This window comes from Amblyomma maculatum, chromosome 3, assembly GCF_055883805.1.
Source record: "Amblyomma maculatum isolate TAMU_Amacu chromosome 3, ASM5588380v1, whole genome shotgun sequence".
NCBI lineage: Eukaryota > Metazoa > Arthropoda > Arachnida > Ixodida > Ixodidae > Amblyomma > Amblyomma maculatum.
Window position 1 is genome coordinate 76,684,809 of NC_139346.1, and position 23,621 is coordinate 76,708,429.

The window sequence follows — 23,621 nt, forward strand, 5'->3', positions numbered from 1 at the left end:
CAAATGTGTTTGGTTACTGGGTGCGGCCCATCTTCATCAGTGACCATTGTATGGTGTCTTTTCAAGTAGGGAGGTACAGTCGGCAGATACTTCACCCTCGGTGGGAACTGTGGAAAATGAATAACTGTCTGCTCTCAGATGAAATCTTTAAGCGTGCTGTACCTACTTGTTTGAAAGACATTTGGCCACGCCATGATCTGTCAGTTTTTCAAAAATGGGACTTGTTTAAACAGGAAACAAAACAGGAAAGAATCGCGTTCCTAAGGAGACACCACCTTCGTGAGCTTGGGCGCACTCTAACTGAGCTACATGAGCTAGAGAGGGTTAGCCCGGGTGCCTATGTTGAAGACATTAATAACGTAAAGGCAGAGCTTCAACAATTTGCGACAGAAAGATACAAGGGGGCCCTAATAAGATCTAGGACTCGAAGGTTTCTTGACGAGCAACCTTCACGTCGGGCCCTCAGTGATGAAAGAGAAAATGCTCTTACGAAGGAAATATTGGAAATTCAGTATGGTGATTGCACATATACTGATGCTCCTAGTATTCTTGCTGCTTTCTATGATTATTATCGAAAGCTGTTCGGCAGTTGTAGAGATCCAAATCAGGGTTTCGATTATAATTCCTTACTTGAGAACTTTCCTCGACTAGACGATGAGAAGTGTGCTGTAGTAGAGGGACCCATCACTTTGGAAGAAATTAAATCAGCCATTTTAGACCTTCAGAACCAGAAATCTCCTGGCCCAGATGGTATTACTAGCGAATTTTATAAAACATTCTCGCCTTGCCTAACGCGTGTTTTGATGGAAGTATTCCAAGCATCGTATGATGTGGGTTTCCTGCCTCCCACTTTCTATTCAGGCCACACAATATTAATTCCCAAAAGCAAAGATACTAATCGGTTGAAAACTGTTGAAGGATATCGTCCAATTTCCCTCTGTAATGTTGATTACAAAATTTTTGCCAAGGTCCTTTGTTCTCGTTTGCAGCTGGTTATCATGGACTTGATAGGTTCGCATCAGGTGTGTGGTATCAGAGGGCGCAGTATTCAAACACACATCCATATTGCACGTTCAGTAATCGAGACAGTATCAGATGAGACAGGCCAAGTAACTCTGATTCAAATTGACCTGGCGAAGGCGTTTGATAAAGTTCGGCACAATTTCTTGTTCGCGGTCTTGGAGAATGCAAACATTGGTGAGGTTTTGCTCAAAGGCATAAGGCTGTGTTATATGAACTCGTATACAAGACTAATTGTTAATCAGGAGCTAACGAAACCAATACCACTGGAATCGTTTGTTCGTCAAGGATGTCCACTGTCTCCACTGTTGTTCGGCTTATATCTGGAACCCCTCTGTCTCAGTATAATTAACAGTGCAGCCATCCATGGTTTCTCTCTGGATCAATGTGAAGTTAAGATTTTAGCTTACGCGGATGATATCGCCCTCTTTTGTTCTGACAAAAAGAGTGTACTTGAGCTTTACACTTAACTGAACCGTTCTGCGATGTATCAGGCGCGGCCCTTAATTTAGATAAATCCAAAGGTTTTTGGTTGGGACACTGGGGCACTAGACCAAGCCAGTTTGGAGGCATATGCTGGGACTGTAGTCCTCTTCAGTACCTAGGGGTTCCGCTGCACCAAGTTCGTAACAGCGCAGCCTACTGGGATTCACAAATCGTACCTATGCGGCGACAAACGCAGGCCTGGATGGGTAGGGAACTCTCTGTGTTTGCTAGGGCACAGGTCTGTAACATATTTTTGTTTGCAAAGCTTGCGTATGTCCTTCAAGTCCTGCATTGTGCGAGGAGCAAAGTACAAGTTATACAGAGAATATTTGCAACATTTGTGTGGCGCTCTCAATGGGAGCCCATGCGGCGTGACAACTTGCTCCTTCCCTTATAGTCTGGTGGAGTGGGCCTTGTTCACTTGTTTGTGCATCAACTTGTTTCCCGTTTTTTCTTTTTCAAATCGGCAAACCATTCGTTTCTTGTAACTGTGCTCATTAGGCGTCTTAGTCCACATTTGCCTTACTTATTCGCACCAACTAGGCAGGCTCGTGAGGGGCGTTCATGGGGATTCCTTAAGGAGGTTGCTGACACTTTCAGTTTTCTAACTGTGCGTTTCTCTGCAGATTACCTGTATAGCCTCTCGAGAAAGCAGATGACCCAGGCTCTCACTGAGTCTTTGTTCCCTACACCGTTGTATCGGCAGCCTTATCTGGTGTTTTCGGACCCCACTGTTCTAAAGCGTGTTAGGCAAATGTGCATTCAGGCAGCTGCAAAAACGTTCTTTTTCAAATTACATACAGCGACGTTGCCTGTCAAGACATTTCTTCACAATAAGGAGATGTTTGTGCCCTGGTCGGTAAATTGTCGTCTCTGTAACGTGCCTGAGACAATTGATCATCGCTTTATTCTGTGCCGTGATGCTATGTTCTTTTGAGACATACTACAAAGAACTCTTAAAAAGGACATTGAAATTACGCTCTATACAATTAGATTTTTGCCTCCTGACAAAAACTCTGTCGTGCCTTACGATCTATTTCTGTTGATGGAACTATTCAGCCTTTGGAAAAGCCGCATGATCGACAGGCATGCAGAGCCACCAAGATCGTCCAAATCCGTGTTTCGGGAGCAGTGTGCTTTGGTGAGAAGTGTATATGCTGCACGTGAAGAACCTCCAAACTGGATGCCGTATCTAGACGCATGTGTATGTCTCCCAGACTTTTGATGTTCTGATGATTGTGCATTGTCGGGCTGGGGATATGACGGGCTCGTATTAGGCAGCCCGGTAACTTTAGACATGGGCATGTTTAAGTAAGTGGAGTTGTTCCTTTTTACGGAAGTTTTTCCTTGCAATAAAGAAAAAAAAAGAAATCGCCGTGGTGTAGTGGTTAGCGTGCTGGGCTTATATGCGGTGTAATCCGTGAGATCACGGTTCGATTCCTGGCGCGGCAAGTTTTTGTTTTTCATTTTTTTATTTGTGTGCATTTTTTATTTACCTGAACGTCTTTTTAGCCTGCATCCGCATTTTCCCCAAAACGAGGGCCGCTGACCACATTCTACAACACACATATCCTGCGACTCCTACTACTCCTTTTACTTCTACCACTCCCTTAACTCCCATGTCCCATAACCCGATATGAATAGGGCCTATATATAGGTTTTTTCAATAGGGTTGTCACATATTTTCGAAAGTAGCTGCCGGGGAATGACTAGCAACCACTTGCGGCACTCTACGCAGTAGTTGCGGCGGTAGAGGAGGTTATCACGAATGGCGAAGTGGGAAGCATGGCGGTGGAGAGCACGCGATGGAAAAGCAGCTGTAGGATTGCAGATGAAATCGAGGAGAAAATTTATCCAAGGATCTTGCTGCTGCGCTGACGGCATGTCATTGATGTGAAGCGATGGCGGGGAATTGTAGGAAGAGGAAAGGCTCTCGACCTCAGCTGTAAGGGGGCAGCAGGAAAGTGCATCGGCGTCGTGATGCTTGCGGCCGGAGCGGTAAACAACGCGGACATCATATTCCTGTAAGCGAAGAGCCCATCTTGCCAGTCTGCCGGACGGTTTCAGTGGGGAAAGCCAGCAAAGCGCATGGTGGTCCGTCACTACGTCAAAAGGGCGGCCTTAGAGGTAAGGGTGCAATTTAGTAAGAGCCCAATTAACCGCTAAGCACTATTTTTCAGTGACACAGTAATTGGATTCAGCATTCGTGAGTATACGGCTAGCATAGGCGACCACGTATTCAGTAAAACCTGATTTGCGCTGAGCGAGCACAGCGCCGAGACCAATACCACTGGCGTCCGTGTGGACCTCAGTAGGCGCTGTGGGGTCGAAGTGACGTAGGACAGGCGGTGCCGTCAGGATAGGCAGGTCAAAACGTGCTTCAGACGGTAGAGGTGTGTGTCAAAGTTAGGAGAAAATACGGCTATGTCGTCGAGGTACCAGAAGTACGTCTTCCATTTTAGGCCACGCAAAATGGTGTCCATCATCCGCTGAAAGGTTGCGGAGCATTACAAAGGCCAAACGGCATAACTGTGAATTCGTACAAGCCGTCGGGAGTTACAAAGGCAGTTGTGGAGCGATCAGCCGCTTCCAGGGGAACTTGCTAGTACCCGGAACGTAAATCTACGGAATAAAAGAGCTCGGCGCCTTGCAAACAATCGAGAGCGTCGTCGATGCGTGGGAGAGGGTAGACGTCCTTTCGCGTAATCTTATTCAGGAGGCGATAATCGACACAGAAGCGGATAGAACCATCTTTCTTTTTTACGAGGACAACAGGTGACGCCCAAGGGCTGCTTGAGGACTGAATCACGCCATTCTGAATCATTAGGTGGACTTGTTCTTCGATAGCCTGGCGTTTGGTTGCAGACACACGATAGGGGCGCTGTCGCAGTAGTGCGTGGGTGCCGGTGTCGACGCGATGAGTGACTGTAGCAGTTTCACCCAAACAACTTTGATGAGAGTCGAAGGAGGAGCGAAATTGATGTAGTAGGTTCAAAAGCTGAGTGCGCTGCGCTGGAGGAAGATCGGCGTCGATGGAGCGGAGGAACAAGTCTGTAGAGGGAGGAGCGGGCGCAGGTGAAGGGCGGCTGAGCGCAGTCACGGCAGAGTGCGACGCGTCGTCAGGTTCCTGAGAGATCAGAAGAGATGCGATTGGCTGGATACTGCCGAGGCATTCAGCATGGCGCAAGGCAGTAGGGGAGTTAAATGGGTTAGAGACCCATAGCATGGAAAGGTCAGCAGAATAGCGAGCACAGCGTAGGGCAATGGAAGACACTTGCGGTGCAGGAAAGTATGGGCTGGTGTGAAGAGAACGGTCTTATCGCTAACAGAGGTACAAGAGACACGAACAAGCACAGAAGAGCAGGGGGGAAGGTCAATATCTTCGGCGAGGAGGGCTTTAGCACAGGAATTTCGTGGATCAGCGTCTGGTAAGGCATCGGGCAAAGTCGAGAATCCCACTTCAGCTCGAGCACAATCGATAATAGCAGCGTGACGCGACAGGAATTCCCAGCCTAAAATAACAGCGTGTGAGCAACCTGGCAGCACGCCGAACTCAATCGTGTAAAGGCAATTCTGGATAACTACTCGAACGGTGCACGCTGCTAAAGGCTTGATATGCTGAGCGCTTTCCGTTGCGTCTTCACTTTCTTTGAAGTGCTACATAGGTTTGCGTCCATAACCGAAATCGCAGCACCTGTGTCAATAGAGCCATGACACTACACCACCAACGAAAATTGCAATTGGGTTTGCCGGCGACAGATGAGGACTTGGGAAGTTCGACGGGGTCGCAGTTCTCGCCTCAGGAACTGCGGCCTCTAGTTTTGCTCATGTGAAGCATTCTGTCGACGTCGCATCGGAGAGATAGAGCGGCGTCGCGGCGACGGTGAATGGCGGTCGGACATGGCTGAGCGGTCTGGGGAGAAATGACGGCTGGATGGAGGCTCAGTAGGCTCGGAATACTGAGGCTTCAAAGACCAGTACCCAGAACCATGAGTAGGTGCCGACACTGGGAGACGGTTTCGACAATAACGATAAATATGTCCAGCCAGCCCGTAAGTGTAACAAATTGGCCAGTTATCTGTCGTGCGCCAGGGATTGCGTGGTCTTGGAGCCGGTCAAATAAACTGCGCAGGTTCTCGAGCAGGACCAGAAGGTGGCTGAACGTAGGCAGGCTGCGGCGGAGCATATGTAGGTGGTGGTCGGCCAGCAACAGCCGCATATGTCAACGGGGCTGCGACAGGCATGAATTGACGGGCTGGAGGAAGAGATTCAGCTGCTTGTTCTTAAATAATCTGGCACAAACTGAGAGCTAGGTGTGAGGAATGCTCTTCATGGCAGGACATAAGGGAGAGCTGTCGAGCAACTTCTACCCGAATGAAGCTCTTGATTTGTGGCAGCAGCGCAGAATGTTCAGCTGCATCTGTCAGGCGCCAGCAAGCGACTTAGAGTGCATGGTGTTCGCGCGAGTTTTGGCCGTTTGTTTGCGCAGTTCATCGTAACTTTGACACAGTGAGACCACATCTGCAACGGTGCGGATATCTCGAGCGGTCAGCATCTGGAAGGCGTCGTCATCAATGCCTTGCAGAATGTGCTTAATCTTGTCGGCCTCTGACATCTGTGCATTCACGAGCTTGCACAAGTCGACTACGTCCTCGATATAACTCGTGAAATTCTCGCCAACCTGCTGAGACCGCGCACGAAAGCGCTGTTCAGCGCGGAGTTTCCTCACAGCCGGACGGCCGAAAACTTCAGAGAAGCTGGCTTTGAACACGGACCATGGTGGAATGTCCGCTTCATGATTCCGAAACCATAGATTTACAATGTTGCTTATCTTCGTTTCCGCGTTCCATTTGTTCTAACCGCTCACTCGCTCATAGGATGTGAGCCAGTCCTCGACGTCATGGTCGTCAGTGCCACTGAAGATGGCGGGGCCTCGCTGGCGGAGGGAGCAGGGACAGACGATGGCTGGGCCAACTTACATGGCTTGGTGGTTGACGTCCTCAGGCATCGTAGGAGGTGGTAATGTGCGGCTGCGGAGTTCCAGGGCGAGAGGATAGATCCTACCCAGCACCTCCACCAAATGTACGATTCCTCTTCACAGTGCTGACACTAAAGCCGACAGTTGTCCACGAACCGAGTAGATACAACCAGCGCGCAGCGTTACGATTTCAGCGGATAACGCAAGGATAAGCAAATCCGTGCGGCGCCAAGCCTACTGTTGTCATGCTTACCTAAAACCACGTGCCTAAAACGTATCCACCATACAGCTCTAAGACGCAAGCGAGGGGCTTTGTGCTCACCACGAATACGAATGCTGATCTGCCGCTCGGTGTAAAGAATAATCCGATAATGCAATAAGGATTCGATCTCCGAAAATCACCGTCTACTTATGCGACTCAAATATTGTAAGCATCTGAAGCTTTGTAATTGTCGATGCAGTCCACGCCTAAGTTTATGGGCGAAATGAGCAAATAGTTGTGCCGCGAAGCGATAGTCATCAGGTGTGAGATGATGCTCTTTCTACGCTTACGTCGGCTGGCGATAGCCGGAGCGCAGCACGCTTTCACTGCCTTTTCGACTGTGCCTGGCCATTGCATAGGCAGCGTGCGCGTTTCGTAGGCGTTCATTCCTTCTCGTTTCGCTGGAAAATTCGGCCTCGTACGCCTGGGCAGCGCGCTTTGCAGTTTTCTGATCGTGGGAATCTGAAATTTCACGCTAAACTGCCGTAGCTAGGGCGCCAGGCGTGTTTCGTTTGAAGGTTACGGATAAAGAAAAATAAATGCAATGGGCAGTTTAAAGCAAATTTTACATGAAGCGATAGGTGTTGTGTCGGGCTCAAGGTAGAAAAAACAGGTTGCAAGGTACAAGCGAGCTGCAGCAACCTGCAAGGTTCGATAATAAATAAACTGCCACGTGGAATTATGGCCCCTACTTCCCGCGAGGAGTTCGAGCTGCAACGGAATAGCGGGAAGATTTGGTTTCCCGCTATAAGAGGAGTGGAGCGCTTTGCCCAAGCGTGCGAGACAGCTTACGCGAAGAAAACGCGGATAAAGGCCCACGCAACCATCAAACGCGCGCAGCCTACGTTAACGTATGGAAAGAATTATCTCGCACCCTATGACTATCGCTTCGCGACGCTGACAGCAGTCCAGGCCACGCGTCCCGTGATTCGTTTTAAGTCTGTGAGCGGCTGTACGTAGAGTTTTTGCGTGTATAGCTTTGGTCATCACCGCTGAGGCTCACTAAATACTAGCACATAGTTATTTCGTCTTCCAAACAGGCGCCTGCAGATCATAATAACCAGGCCTTGACAAGCTTGTCCACAGTGCCGCTGCCGTGCTTTTTGCCTACCGTGGGATCCCTGACGACAAGAGCGTCAGCTCGATCGCTTTGTTTGCTTCTAAACATAGAAGAGTTCTATAGGAAAGAGGATGACCTTGACCAACTATGCTGCATAAATTACGCAAATAATTTGAGGATCTCACGAGAAATAGAGTAAAAAAAATTCGAGTCTACGAGCCCCCTTTCATTGCCCACGCTTTCTAGTGAGCGCGTTGAATTTACAGAGCGTGGGTATTGTTCCAAGTGTTGAGGCGTTTCTCGATTGAGATTTTGAGCTATCACTGTAGCCTTAGTAAGCAACGTAATAAGCTTTATAAGTCCGGAGTCGTGCTTCGAAGGCGTACCTTATGCACGTGACCTACGTGGCGGATCGGTTCATGAAGTGTGCAGTGGAGGAGAAATATTGCAGGATCATATGTGGCGGCATATTTGTGCGTCGCTGATGAGGAGCGATGCTTATTAACAGCCTATTTGAGCGGTGCTCCAGAGCGCTTCGATTCTTCTTCTTCTTCCTTAATATTTGGCACATACCAACTAAGGGGGATTGCCAAGGGTTCAGTCATTTGTATTCATTGTTCGATGTCATTTGTATTCATGCAACTTCGCTTTTTCTTTTGCGATCAGCAGTTAATATTTTTTTTATGCAGGGCATTGGCAGATGACGCTATTGACGTGGAATCGCAAGAGTCTTCCAAGAAAGGTAAAAAAATCATGTTCATACAACTAAGTTTATTGCGTTTCTTTAAAGTTGTTTTACGTTTAAAATTGAACAGCTCCATCTGACATTTAATATGGTCTCATTCTCTGATTTCGTTCCATTGCTCTAGAAACACCACCAGAGAAAGCTTCAGACTTGCAGAAGGTTTCATTTGCTAGTTTTCGGTCCAGGAAGGCTTTCAAAGAAATGCAATAGACAATATGCAAAACCGCTTGATGGTACGGCAACACTGCGGCCATAGCTTACGCGGCGACCATGGCTCGATCGAACTGACGCTTCATCAGCATGTCGTCAGCAGTGCATGCTTTCTAGATACCGAGGGTACTCACGAATATTTCGATATTAATTTTAAGAGCACAGTGTGTATCTGCAGAACTGTTTATAGTGCTTATCGGTTGCCTATTGTAGGTGGTCTTTTCTTGGCATTTAATGAGCACCGGCGTGCTCTCTATAGCGTCTTCTTTTTTCGCTTTTGCTTTCAAGGCAGGAATGGACACAGTGTGCGCGTAAAAAAGTAGCTTGGCCCAGTTGTCATGTTAATGCGCGCATTTAGACACGGGTTCCATAACTGTACATATATCAGCAATGTTTATTCTCAAGTACATCAACATTCTGGCAAGGGAGTGAGCTGTCCTTCTACGTGCGTGTACATGTGTTGGACGGAGCAACGTTTGTCGCACTGCGTACTCTCGTGTGCGGGATTGTGTGCACTGCAGAACGATCATTCGCGAGCCTTGATCAGCTGCGCGAGGCCAACATATATTTAAGTACAACGTGTGATGAGCACCGGCTTTTCAGCTGCACTGTTCGAGAGACCGGGCAATTTGTGTTGTTTGTTGGTGCTGTCTAACTTAATTGTAGGACATGTGGATATTATTGTATTAGAAGCAACGTCGCAGTTGTTTTATTATTTATTTCCTGGTTGTGATGTTGTAGCGACCATCTGTACTAACATGAAATGCACGCTGAATACAGTAGCAAACAGCAGATTGCTGCATTGCTAAACCATGTGTTAAGCGGTAGTGTAAAATTTGCATGGTTTGATGGCTTCATTTATTTTGTTGACTACCAGAGTTGCACAAAGCAGGAATGCCTTTGTTGCGGAGCAAGCTGCCTCCGCTTGTCGCAATAAAGATAAAATTGACTGCTTGAGAGGTTTCAGCATACTGTTATGCTTTGAAACGCTTTCTCAGGTCTGGAACAATAAAACAAATAACGTATCTTTGTACGAATTCGAACAGAGCAAATAGCGATTCCAGAAACGCTGCGAAAGCAAAACTCCATATATCATGCAGTTCCTTTGCAGTGAACACGTCGCGAACAAAGGAAGTATACAGGCGCGTTTATGAGCGCACTTATTAGCTCAAAACATCGAGGTTTGTAACTGGAGCTCATTGAGAGCATATGGGCCCGATTTGCCAGCAAAATAATGAAAACCTTCCTTTGCGGCAGGACTGCAAGCTTGAGGAAGTACCGACGTGGGCATACACTGGCGGAAGAAAGGAACGCTCCATTGTGTTTACATTTCATCGGACGAATATTCTTTGCCGGCTAATTATTTACCATGCATATCGGCTTCTTTTTTGTTTAGCAGATAACAAAAACAATTGTTTATCGTATGTTTACCGCGAACAGCCGGCAAAGTTTTCTGGAAGATCAGCGTAGAAAGTAAACTCTGGATATCGTGGAGTGCGTTTGGTGAACGTTCGCGCTTAGTAAAAGGCATTACGTAAGACTGACACGTGGCTGGTCCCCACACGCATCATAGCGTTCTGACAGCGTACTTAGCGCAGCGCAACACTGCCTCTAGACTTCATTTTTTAAATGAAGCATAGCTGTGTTAACTCAACACATGAGATTGGTATTGTTTTGTTGACCGAGCCAACATGGCGGGCGTAGTTCTCGGAGCGCTAAAAGATGGCGCTACGCATTTTGCATATAGTCTATTTGTGAGGAAAAGTGTTGCCAGTATACCCGCAAAACGGATCAACCAAACATCGCGAGGTTTTGAAATGCTATTAAATTGTACAGCTGAACCAAAATTAAATAAAACACTCAAGCTGTGGCTGAACTTATCAAACATAATCTGCGTACCAGTACCCTCTATGAACAGGCAAGGAACAGAGAATGTCAGTAAGGTTGCATATGTAGCTCACTCATCTGGGTATTGTGATCCTTGACATATCGTGACCCTGAGCGAAGATGGTTTTCTGTAATGATTGAATACAGTTACTTGGCGACGTGGATCTCTTTGCTTCGTCATGAATGCAACTGTCTTGGAATTTTCGCCGCAGTTCGTGCTTCGCTGCGCGGCTATTCGTTGTAGTGTTCTGACTGACTAAGGCTTATGATAGATTATCTTCACTGATGAATCAATTTCCTCAAGAGGCGTTTCTCGACAGCGACGTGCTTGGTGTCGAGTCTGCCTCAGCGCATGGGTGATGTGACAGCGTGAGTGGGAGCTTCGTGGTTTCGTGACATTCCGGAGTCGCATTACAAATAGTAAGACAATTTTTTTCAGTTTTCCCCTTTCTCTGACGCACGTTTTTCCGCCTTTAAGAAAGTATAAAAGCCGCTTCATCATCAAGCCAGTCTACGGACAAAACAAATGGCCAAGCATAGAAGGACACAATTCTCATCCTGCCTGTGCATCGATCTGGCAACATGGGGTGGCTTAACGGGCAAGCGGTTTCTGTTCAACGTGAGGCCCTCGTGGCTAATCAAATTAAAGACGACCGGTTGAACTCGCACACGAACGTCTTTGCGTCTGTGCCGGAATCACTGCGGTCAATCACTGAACTCGGAGGCATACCAGTATATTCAGTTATCCCACTCGGCGAGGAGTTTTCTTCCGGTGTCATCTGCGATGTCGACGGGGCTATGACGAAAGATGATCTGCCTATACTCGTGGATCCATCAAAGGAAGGTACAGCGATTATTGTGGTGTGACGTCTAGGCTATTCTCGCTGCGCGACGATCATCTTCGAAGGCAACAGCCTGCCGTCACATGTGAAGGTACACCAATTTCGCCACGCGCTACTGCCATTCATACCAAACCCATACACTTTCAGAAATGTTTAACAGTGGGCTATGTTAGCGGAGTGTGCCGCCACGCGAGTCTGTGCTCCTATTGTGCCGAAAGTCATGACGCTGAGTCAGTACCGCGCAAGTTTGGAGGTGTTCTAACTGCAACAGTCCCCATGACAAATCATGTAGAGATTGCCTGCGGATCAAACATAAGCGGGCTGTCCTAAACAAAGTTTTGTTTGACAATGAAACACGCCAGGAAACTGCTACGTTTATTCGCAAAGACGTGCCAGACGCCAAAGGAATTCCACAAAGGCCTCTGCCAAGAACAGCCGCACACACTGGGATGAAGTAGAATCACAGTAGGATGAAGAGGAAGTGACAGCTGTGCGTTTGGCCCCTCTTCACCCTCCTCCGGTTCTATCTCGTCTCAGTGTGACCCGTTCGCGCACTACGGACAAAGAAGGCCAGACAGCGTCGCGATCTGATTTAAATGCAATCATTAAATCCCCCTGAGGCACCTCGGCCCCATCATCGATCACATCTACCACTCCGGACGACCTGCCGAAGCAAGATGACCAACCCCTTGTGATCTTAAGGAAGGCGGCCAATGCCATTCGACCTCTACTACAGGCTCTATATCTCCAACTGCTCGAAGTGTCTTAGTGGGGTTATATTCCATAGGTTCGGCACTGCACGATTATTAAACTGCAATGGCTGGCCAACTTTCGACATGTAGTGAGCAATTCAGAAGCGCTAGGCTTTTTTCAGCGGAATGGAAGCGTCCTGAAATCCCAAATTTCATGATTTCGGCAACACGTCTTCAATAACTACGTCTCTATATTGGTCATCTGCGACTCTACCTAACTGATGTAATCAGGCTCTCCGTGTACGAATCATTTTCGCTACTACATACAGATAGCGCAGCAAAATCTCGGTGTACATATGCACTAACATGACGTAAGGTTTCTGCCCAGGGCCATCTCACAATGAAAATCAATGTGCATGTTTCATATTGAAGACAAACGCTATACCATTCATGGTGATTGTAGCATATGTCTTGTCGGATATAAGAAAAGGAATACCCAACTACGACTGCGTTCGGTTTTGGACAGTTTTTTTTATTGCGCCGCTCGCACTCATGCATCAGCAGTAGTATTTTGAGGTCCGTTGATGTGAGGGAGATCCCCTGTGAAATCTTAGATAAAAGAAAATTGGCGAATCTCGCGTTCAGTGTAGGTACTGTGATTCCGTTGGAAAGCAAATGCCAAGGGCTTATGGTCTGGAAAGTTATGAAAGTGCCGACACTCAAGAAAGTGGCGGAAATGCCTAATGGTGGGGTACACAGCGAGGAGGTCTCGACTGAAGATGCTGTATTTATCCCCTGGTTGCTGTAGCTTTTGTGAGAAAAAAACCAAGAGGCTGCCAGGTAGAGACGTGCTGCTCATGTACAGCGCCGATTGCAATGCTAGATGCATCCCTGACAAGACGCTGGGGTGGGTCAGAAACAGGATGTATTAGCAAAATAGTGTCTGCGATTGCCTTCGCAGCAGCGAATGCAGTTGCGTTGTCGTCAGTCCACTCAAGAGGCGCAGCTGGATTTCTGTTTGGTAGCCAAAAGGTCAGTTAGCGGCTTCAGGAAATTGGCACAGTCGGGGAGAAAGCGGTGGTGAAAGCTTAGAAAGCCTAGAAATTCTCTGAGGTTCCTAAGTAATGTAGGGGGTGGAAAATCTTACAGGCCTTTACTTTGCTGTCAAGAGGCCGTATTTCTTGTGGAGTGACAAGATGGCCTAAAAACTCAATTCTAGCGACGCCGAAAAGGCACTTGTCCGGATTGGTAATGAGACTGAATTCATCAAGGCTTTGGAAAAAGGCGCGCTGGTAAGTTGCGTGCTCATGCCCCGAGAAGCTTACGACGAGGAGATCATCGATGTAGGCGAAAACAAAGTCGAGGCGTCACGTAACTGCGTTTATTGTTCGCTGTAGAGTTGTGCCATATTCAGCAATGTAAAAGGCGTCTTCGCATACTCAAAGAGGCTGAATGGTGCGGTAACGGCTGTCTTCGGAATATCAGCGGGCTCCATGGGGATTAGATGGTAAGTCTTCGCTCAGTCACTCTTAGAGGAGATAGTGCAGCCAGACAAATCTGATGAGAAGTCTTGTGTGTGACGAAGTGGATAGCGATCTGGTAAGGTGTGGGCATTGAGGGCGCGGATCATTCTTTGGTATCAAATGGAGTGGCGATGCCCAGTTGCTGGAGGAAAAGTGCACAATGCCGAGTTCAATCATGCGTGTAACTCACGGCGAGCGATAGCGAGGCTTTCTCCAGACATGCGGCGAGGGCGAGCAAACACAGGCGGTCCACAGATGACGATGTGATGGGTAATCAAATGTTTCGCAGGTGACTCTGGTGTGCGGCTTAGTGATGTCGGCAAATTGACAAGGATGTTCCCGCACGCACGGCGAAGCAGGGACGAGAGCTCTAAGAGCTGTCGTCGAAGAGGTGGAGATTACACCCTTAATGGAGAGTTTCGTGCTGAGATCGATGAGGCGACGGGCCTGCATATTGACAGCGAGGATGAAGAAGCTGAGGAAATCAGCGCCGAGAACAGCTTGCGAGCAATCGGCGATGATGAAATTCGAGCGGAACGTCCGGCGCAGTCCGAGGTTAAGTGTAAGAGACCGTTGGCCATATGGGCGGATTGGGGAGTTTATAGCTTGGAGTGGGAAAGTCGATTCGCTGCGACAACAATCTGCCTAAGCTGCTTGTAATGTACTGCCCTGTGCTCTCTTGTCAACGAGGAAACGAGTGCCAGTAATATTGCCCGAAAAATAAAATAGACGGCATGTCCGTCCACCAGTACCACTTGCTGCCGTCAGTGGCCGGTCACAGCGTTTCCCGACCAGGAGCACGGGTGGGTGTATTTGTGGGCAGAACTTCCTAGAATACTTTGGTACCAGCACGCAGCCGAGCAGGAGTCTTGCCGCTCTTCGGATGGTTGGAGTCCCGCGAGGGCAGACGTGTCTGGGAGTGGCGGCGGTACTATAATCTCGGCGGAGAACGGCGTGGCATGGAGGCGAGGTCATGAGGCCGCTCGGCTGAAACATCAAGTCGCTCTTCTGTGCCCACAAGCTGGAAGGCTGTGGTAGTAGTGGAAGGCGGAGCGGTCACAGCGCTAACGCTTGGGTGCCTTTAGTAATACGCAGCACGGTCCGCGAGTCCTGCGAACTTGTCCAGAGTGACATCACCTGCAGCCCCGAGGACGAGGACCATGTTCTGGGGAAGTTGCTGGAGAGACAACTCACGTAGTAAAGTGTCCGGCTCAAAGGGCGAGTCTCCAGGCAGCTGTCGCATCTGACGGAGGAGCTGCAAAATACGGCTATCACCAGATTTTGTACCGATGAGGAGCTGCTGGAGTCTGTCGCGCTCGAACGCTGATTTGCGTTCAGCGAGAGCCACCTTGAACGTGTCAAAAAGTCGGGCCATATCCGGAGAGGAGAGACTGTTCGCTAATTCCTCGGCGACGTCGGAAATTAGGGAGGACACGAGATTGAGAAACTTGGTTTCGGGCTGGTGATAAGTCGCAAGTGGAATTGTGCCTCAGGTTGGCAGGTTGACTGGTTGAAACCCGGTCAACGAAACGCCGTTCTGCCGAGCAACCTGGGGCAGGTCACCGGCTGTAGGAGGGGTGGAAGAGCCATCGGAATCAATGTAGGAAGGGGGGGGGGGGTTGCATGGTCGATGCGGGGCACCAAATATGTCGAACCTAAGACGAAAAAAACCAAGCTCCGAAAACGTTTGGGTTCGAATTGTTTTTTTTATTGCGCTGCGCGCGCTGAGGCGCCTGGTGCTAACCCGCTCTTTGTCCAGTGCGGTGCCGTGGCTTACGACAAGAGCGCGCGCGAGGGGCGCTAAAGTCTGTCTCCTCTCAATTGGTTGGCGAAAAGCCGAAGACCAACATGGAGGCGACCCGGGCTCCTTGGACCGTTAACAATTTTAACGCCCACCACAACTACGGGGAGATACGAGAATCAACGTCGAATGAATGAATATGGCCATATTTGCTTCCGAGAATGGCCCCTATATAGTGACTGACGGCAGTCCAACTTACATAAGCCTCTTGGCCTTCGTATCGGTTGGTTCACTGGTATTCTGATGTGGAGACCCATGGGAGCGGCCATATTTCTACTTATCTCAAAATAAATGGACTTGGCACCTCCGTCCCAATTAAGCTCAGGCACCTCGGCTTGAAAGTATTTCAAACATATATGATAGAGCCGTGCAAAAAAGCCTTCACTGGCATGTTAGAGGATGACAATCCTGCAGGGCAATAGTTTGGCCGTTTGCGTGAGAAAGGTTATAAAAACAATGGTTTTGACGCTCCTAGAGTGGCACCTCCAACAATACAAAATATACCCCAAAGCAATGTCCGGCTTTCGGCGGGTCGTTCCTCTATGGACAGCGTCGTTGATCTCGTGTCCACGGTTCCACAACAAAAACGAATGAAACCTTTGTCCGTGGCGTTCTTTCTTGCTATGAAAGGTGCCTACGACAACTTGCCCCATGAAGCTTGGTGCGCTGGACGCTGTGGGCATCGGTGGTCGGATGTTTGCGTAAATAGAGAGCTATCTCACAAGATGATTCTTTCTTTGTTCAGTGTGAAGGTGGCAAGTCTGCAGCGTAATATATCCACCGAGGCGTGCTCAAGGGCAGTGTGTTTAACCCTACTTTGTTTATTCTCACACACATCTCACTGCCAGAGAGCCTCCCATCTACTGTCCAGATATCAATGTGCGCCGATGACATCAGTATTTGGGCCTCCTCTCTGATGCGTCTCTAGGTGCGTGCAAGGCTTCAATGACAGCAACAATAATTTCGTCTTGTCTTCAGAAGCAGGGTCTCAGTGGTTTCCTGGAAAAGTTAGCACTAGTGGCATTTACATGCAAATTTAAAAATTCATATCCGCTATGCAACGATGGTCATATCATTTCTTACTACAAAGCTCATTATTTCTTAGGGATTCTGAGATACCGCAATCTATCATGAAGTCCTCATTGCACCCTGTTGAAAGAAAAGGTAACATCCATCACTCACTGACTCTGCTTTCTTGGCAGAAAGTCATGGGGCTGGTCGGTAAAGTAACTGCCACGGTTATACAGAGTACTATGTTTAGGATTCCTGTTGTACAGTACGTCAATAATTTCAATTACACTCACCAACTACCAGCCACTTCATCGTATATTGCTTTAGACGCTTCGCGAATGCAGATACGACATGCTGAAGAGTTCTACAGCTAGGCCTTGAGCAGATGCATCTACAGAGATCATATTCTGCATTTGCAAAAATCGTAGCGGCGCAGCAGTTTTTAATCCCTAACACTTCACTCCGGCAGCACGAACTCCGTAGCCACTGTGGCGTCCGCAGCTCCAATGTGTGCACCTTGCTATTATCAATGGTAGCTCTTCAGCAACTGACACTGTTCATGGTACACAATTACTATAAGGACCCCATTCGCGTCTATACAGATGGCTCGGTAACCTCTAACAGTTCTGCGTGCGCTGTCGTCATTTCTGCGGGACTAGAAAACATTCATCATCTGATTTCGCACAAAACTACCTCTACTGGAGCAGAACTGGCCACGATTAATGCTGCTGTAAAGTATAATCTGAACAAGTTCCTCAAAAATGTGATTCCAAAGCTGCCCTAAAATATTTTCAAACGGTCCTGAGCCATGGCGACCATGGGAAACTTGTCGACATGTGCGCCACCAGACATTAAGAGAGATACAAAATAATCAAGCAGTGGATATTAGGCTAAAGTGTAATTGCTGGCAACAATGTACCTGACGATGCTGCTCGATCGGCTCACGATAAAACCAACATTTTCGAGATAGCACTCTGAAGAGCCAACATAGCAAGGCACCTTCGCCTGCTTTCTCGAAACGTGACTAGACAATTATGAATTGCGCCTGGAGGGTGGACATCCCACTCGCACCACTTTTACCAGTTACTTCAACTGCAGATAATATTCGGCCTCCGGTGTGATGGCACAACAATTTGTGTCGCCTATGGGTTGGAGGGGGGTTTACAAATGCCTACTACCTTCTCATCAGTATGGCAGACTCTTCAACGTGCAAGCAGTGCGGATGTGATGAAACGGTGGCGCATATTCTTTCTGACAGCCCTCAGTTTGAGCGTGAGTGCGCCTGCCTGGCTGCTACACGTCGCCGTTTGAACTCTCGCACTTTTATGAAGCTAACGTTTTGGGCCCTTGGACGACACCTTCATCAGGAACCAAAGTAGTGAAGGCACTCCTTAACTTTTTAAAGGAGTCAGGGTGTAGCTCTAGATTTAAAAAGCGCGCTCAATAACCCCTTCTACTATAGATCTCCTGAAATGTGACACCTTACCTTGGCGCTCTTTTTTTCCTTTCTCCCTGTGTTCCGCTCCACACGAGTAGGGTAACAATGCTAGTGAGGGGTGTGGGTGAGGGGTAAGGGGCAGAGTGCAGCCTACTGGGCATCCCCTATGTAACCTTCTTTTCTTTGTAATGTACTATTGCTCTTCTTTCTCTCTGCCATTCAGCCAGGCAAGATCGATTGCGAATCACTCTAGAAAGGTAACATTGTTTTCTAAAGGTAATTGTTTAAATTATTCGTTTTCGAGTTTTAAAGCTAATTATTGTTAAATTAGGTGGTATTGAATTATCTCGTTCAGCCAATCACGCTGAACATCTATTTTTAAAAGGACAAAGCGAACAATACACGTAGAAGCTCTTTTGAGCTCATCAATATTTCTCAGTAGACCTAAGAACGTTTCTACTCGGTAGCTCAACAACCTGGCATCTGAGAGAAACGTGATCTACAGCTGTGACGCTGACGGAAAGTTGTGTGGCATTCATAGCAAAGCAGAAATCGTCGCACAGCAGAGCAGCGAACCGAATTAAGATAACATAAGAACGTCGATGTGTGTTAGCGTGTTAGCCGCATGGGCCAACGCTGTCTGGTTTACTGCTACAGACGCACTCGTACTGGAACGCAGGTTAGCCCTCTTCGGCCAACGTTCGCGTGCATCGCTTTAAATGTTGTGCCCGTGCACTCTCAGATGGCTAAAACCGAGAAAAATATCCGAAAAAGGTATGATTTGGTTCATAGGGTTGGATGTCCCAAAATGACTCAAGCTGTGAGGGAAGCCATTGGGAAAACATACATATCTTTGAATTATGTAGCTGATACAAAACATGGAGATGCTTATAAAAATGTTGTTGGATCCTTCTTCTTGATATGTGACTATTACATGAAAAACGCTTCAAGTTACGAGGATGAAGAGACACAGACAAGAACGTGATCTCCTTCCAACTGCCAGTAGCTGAGCAGAACATCCGATCCAGGTGTCGCCGTCACAGCTCACATAGACTTCATTCCTTACCCCAGTCATTCGGGAAGGTTCTACAAGATCCTAAGTTCTGAATGTCGCCGAACGTTCACCTCCACAGTAGCCCGGTTGCCATGTGATCTAATCCCGCCAACCCAGTGCGTTCTAAGCTCCTGCTTGACAGAGGCCACCTGGTTGCATAAACTAAAATTTCTTTGATCTCGAATGGCTGCTCAAGGACAAATTGGGGCAACCTACAAAACACAGTCAGAACGAGGGATGGTCTTCGTCTTTATGGTTCTTCGTTCTCGTCCTTCCAAGTGGGAGCAAAATACCCTGACATCAGTACGGAATGCAGTATGACGGTCGTTGTACATGTCGCGTACCTGAAAAGTGGTTGCTTTTACTGTGCTACCGATGCAGCAATAGAATTAAGCGGTAGTAGCAGTACGAATATATATTTTGAAAAATAAACGGCTTCTACAAGACATGCGCAGCGGTCGGAGTTCTCACCGCAGTACGTCGATGGCATGTGCTATGTTACCTATGTGGTGGTGGTAAAAACGTCTCGGGGGGCGTTGGGTATTGATCCTAGTATTGAAGTCGGTTTACCTTGGTTAAAAAGTGATCGTAGGCTAGAACTACATTGTCAAAACTTTTGTTATCTTTCAACTCAAACTGTGTTGGTGTACATCTGATTTGTTATTTAGCTTAAGCGTTTTATTAGGGCCGTTTGAACATTGTTCGAAATATTTTTACGGCCTGCGAGAAGGAGCCGGGAAGCCACATGCGGGTGGGTCATAACATTGTTACGGGGCGGCAAGCCGATGGAGACAGGACATGACCTATGGCGATGGTAGATGACGTTTTAATGAAAGATGGCGCACCTAGAGCAAGCGTGCCTGCCAGCTCCAGTGCGCGCTTCTTCATCGCCCTAACCGTACTCAGGACCCCCGAGCGATCGTCCCGATCGGTGGACGAAGAACTCAGTCATATTTATGACCTGACGGTGATGTGTGCATTGGTGAAGACAGCAGAGAAGGTAACGGCTTGCCGGCATGATGACCTATGAAGCCTGGTCCAGGAAGCTTTTGCTGGAACGATCGTCAGGATTTGACGACGAGGTCCAGACGCGCATCAAACCGCAGAAGCGGGGGTAATGTCTTCACGTGTAGTGTTATATTGGATCTGCGGGTTCGTCTGGTCGGCGTCTTGGTTCGGTCGGGTCCTTTGGTCAGGTCTTTCATGCGCTATGTCTTGTGATGTGTTCCTGGCATCTCAGGTCGGTGGGGTCTCAAGGTCGGCCTGCTTGTCTTTCTTCATGTCTTGCGGTAAGGGCGCGGGGACTCCGCGAGGGGGTGAACAATGGCGATGTCGCGTCGAGTCCGACAGGCTGGGAACCATCAGGCGATGCGTCGTCCCAGGAATCTGCTGCCGACGGCGGATGAGGACACGGCGCCAGAGCTCGGGACCATGATGATGAGTGACGATGACGTACCTCGCACCTCCAACCAAATTGTTACGAGGCGGCAAGCCGATGAAAGGAGACAGAACATGACCGAGCGCGCCTTCCCGCACCACGGCGTGCTTCTTTTCATCGCCCTTAATAATATGCAGGGATCATTTAGTAGCATTTTCAAGTTGGGCGAGTGCTGGCGCAGCTACTTCTGCTTCGAAAGTGGGGCACTTTTATGCGGTTATACATAGGATTTCTTTAGGACTAGATCCCGTAGCAGTTGCTCACGCTGCGTGCCCATTTTTGGAACATACACCATTGGGTGCGACTTCTTTCCACCGTACGACTTATGTAGTTCACTTTGCCTGTTCTGCCTTCGCGCGAATCTGGGGGCATGTAGGTTGGAATGGGAGCTATGTGGAGTCATTGTCTGTCTCCTATTTGGATGTTTAGGGTCCTGAACAGGCGTTCCTGCTCAGAAATGAGAACTGCTCCTTGGATTTCTAAGAATGGGCTATATATGCACAGCGCCTCAGGCTTTGGAATGGGAGCTATGTGGAGTCATTGTCTGTCTCCTATTTGGATGTTTAGGGTCCTGAACAGGCGTTCTTGCTCAGAAATGAGAACTGCTCCTTGGATTTCTAAGAATGGGCTATATATGCACAGCGCCTCAGGCTTCTTGTTGGCGGCGGAGGTTTGATGACCTAATGTATTTTTGATAGTGGCACAACGATGAAATCAATCTAGAGTCGTTCCGGTAAGGCGTGGGAGACAAGGAATTCCGTAGGATACCTGGCAAAAGATTCGTGCTTGTACCAACCTTATGGTGGTGTCTTCCGTTTTTGTTTTACAGATTCTTGCTACACGCCATATTATGCGCGATGCTTGTATGGCTCTATTCAGTAGTTTGTTGGCGTGTGCAGCGTTACTAGATGATTGTAGTCAAATTAAAACCGCTATATTGACATGCTCCTCCGATTAGTTATCCTTGAAGTTGAATTAGGATGGTGCGTTGTATTTCGGACTGCAGCTCCTGATAAGAATTTCTTCCGATTTCTCCTGAGAACATTTTAAGCCACACTGGTGTGCTGTGGGTTCACCACAATTTACGGCTTGTTCTAGATATTTCTCCTGCTCAAGGAAGGAGCATATTCCAGTACAAATTTGATATGGTGCTATGTAGACTGAACTCGCTATTGGGCATGGTCTACAATGCTACAGCAATGCTTAATGACGATGTTGAGTGAAAGTACTGAACCCTTTAGAGTTACTTTGCCAGGAATTGACCACGGTTCAGATCGTGTTTCCCCACGACTATGCTGGCCGTGTGGTTGGACATGAATATTTGGACATAATCACAGTGCGCTCGCTGTAGTTGTCAGATCCTCGACTGTGGCTTAGTGCGATACATATTAAAGCGCCTCTGAGATAGTGTGATATATTTAGATATTTGCCACCTCTTGGTATGTTGGTGACGACCTTGGCTCGTATGAGGTGGAAGGCTTCTTGTGTGGACAAACCTGTTCTGATGTCGATCTTAATTGGGTGAAAGGGTCTTGAATGTAAGTATTCCGCCGCTTCTGTACTAATCTTTCGCTTAGTTTGCTCAAACATGATGTTATGAAGGTGAGTGCCAATGTTTCGATCGATGATCGGTTCACGGATTCGGTAGGACAATGATCTCGGCGTGTTTACTTTTGGGTGACAAAGTTGTCGTTTGCCACAGAGAGTCGCTGATGTACGATTGCATTAGCTCTTTGTTTAGCTACTTTCTATCATGACGTGGATGCGGCTATGACGTTGTTCTGTCAGTGCCAGCTGCGGTGCTGATGTTGTTGTAGTTTCGTGCGGCTGTGCATACTTCAGATGCGGTTATGGGGACGTTAAGCGCTTGGTGGGCTCGTTTTCTGGACTGGCGTGTGCACGGAGGAATGGTCATTTCTATGATACCGATGTTTCTATCTTGTACGTCTCTTATAGAGCTCTGTAATCTCCTGTAAAGATGTGAGCAATGCATTTGAGAGCTCGGTGAGCTTCAAAGTTAGACTTGGGGGACGAGGTACGCTCTGAAAGATAATTCATGTTTTTGAGATTCCTAATATTTTTTTTAAAAAGAAATAATTCAAATTTTGACGTGTCAGTAGTTTTGGATAGAGTTGCGCCTCTTCCGGAATATTTTCAAATCATAGATGTAGTACCTTGTTTCGTTTTTGGCGCTTCCATGTTCGCACCAGCCATCGATGCTGTTTGCAGAGCTGATTGAAGAGTTTTGCGAATTTTGCTGTTTCTCGAGAAAGTTGTATAGTGTCCGTTTTCCCTGTGTGTGACATGCGGATACCGTCAGTGCATTCTGTGATAGGTGTGAGCTCTTGAATCTTGTGAATGGATGTTGTATCAAATTGGGTCTAGTCACTAATTGTTCCTAAGCATTCATTTCTTTTCAATTTATTTGCTCATATAGAGATTGTAATGATGCTGCGGCAGCTTCTAAGGCTCGTTACCCAGTTGGATCACGCAGCCTCCTAATGCCGTGATGTCGTAGAATGCGTCACGGCCCGCGGGTGACACCCCCCCCCCCCCTCCCCTTTTTGGTTATAGCCGTTTGGTGGTGAGTTCGATATCCAACATAATAAGTGCTCTAAGGATGGAAACGGCTCTGCGCGGATTGGAACGGTACCCTACCTACGTGGGGAGTTGGGTTGGTTGCAGGAGCCTACAGGCTTCCATGAATATCATGGCGAAATTTAGATTTATCGGTTCCGGCTGTTTGCAGACGTTCGTTATAAAAATACCTTTCCTGCCTCCTTTGTTCGGAATGGTCTTGAAGTGTTCGAACGAAGTGTTCGATCTCCGAGTATAGGTTGTTATGCCTAATAACTTTGACGTCCTTTGCTAAATGGACGCTCACCGGAGACAAATGAGATTGAATAATTGTGTGATTTCCTCATAAGGGCTTGTCCTCTCGGCCCTATCATTGCAAGCATATTATGTCAATTTGAAGAGCGCATTAGCGCTGGACAGTCACATTAGGCCTCGTTTTGTTTGAATCCTCTACAGATGCATTACTGAAAGAGCAATGAAGAAGGGTTCAATGAGAGCCTCATTTCGCACACCGAGGCATCGTTTCGGCAGGACATGTCTTTGTTTAGGCAGCGCAAAAATCACTGGTGAGCTTTGAATACGCATTTCCATCCGTTG